This window comes from Lucilia cuprina, chromosome 6, assembly GCF_022045245.1.
Source record: "Lucilia cuprina isolate Lc7/37 chromosome 6, ASM2204524v1, whole genome shotgun sequence".
Taxonomy (NCBI): domain Eukaryota; kingdom Metazoa; phylum Arthropoda; class Insecta; order Diptera; family Calliphoridae; genus Lucilia; species Lucilia cuprina.
Genome location: NC_060954.1, coordinates 44,271,318 through 44,272,174, shown reverse-complemented (window position 1 = coordinate 44,272,174; position 857 = coordinate 44,271,318).

The following is an 857-nucleotide window of genomic DNA, read 5'->3' as shown; positions in this document are numbered from 1 at the left end:
AGATGGACTACATGTTCGAGCAAAGTGACAGAAAGCACTATAAAAACGTTAATGGAAGGGTTTCCAAAAAGGGTTCAAAATTTCATCACTAGTGATTAAAACTATAAATTTTTTTTTTTTTGTAAATTGTAATAATAATTTGAATCAAATAAAAAAAATAAAGCTGTAACTTTAGTGGTTTCTTTTTTATAAACATATATGTATGTTAAGAATTTTTCGATCTCACTCCATATATAATTTTGGTAATTTTTTATTGTTGCAATTTGTAGCTCTTCTGGTTATACTAATGTATACAAAATCGTTTATTGATGTTTTAAGTGGTTTAGTACTTTGCAACCTATGTGATTTCCATATATTCTATACTCCAACAAATTATATTGGCTTAAATCGTAAATCGGCCAAAATAATATTTTATTTAAACTAGTTAATATAATACCGTAATAAAAGGCAGGTACACTCATGAACTTAAAATAACTTTATGGATCGATTCCATCTTGTCCGTCCTTCCGTTAATATTTTTACGAAACTTTTTTATTTAAAGGACTTAAGGTACTTATATGAAAAAATTAATAAGGCTGTATTTCGCATACCGAATTTTATGAAATTTTGTAGAATTAGTCTACGTTTCTGGTGGATTAATTCCAACAGAGTGTGTGCCAATCGATAGCAGTTTACTGTTAAAAGTAAATTTTTGTACCCTACACCACTTTAGTGGAGAGGGTATATTGGGTTTGTGCTGATGTTTGTAACATACAAAAATATTGGTCCAATACCTACCTTAAACTATACCGATCGATTTAGAATCATTTTTTGAGTCGATTAAGACATGTCCGTCCGGCTGGCTAGCTGTCATGTAA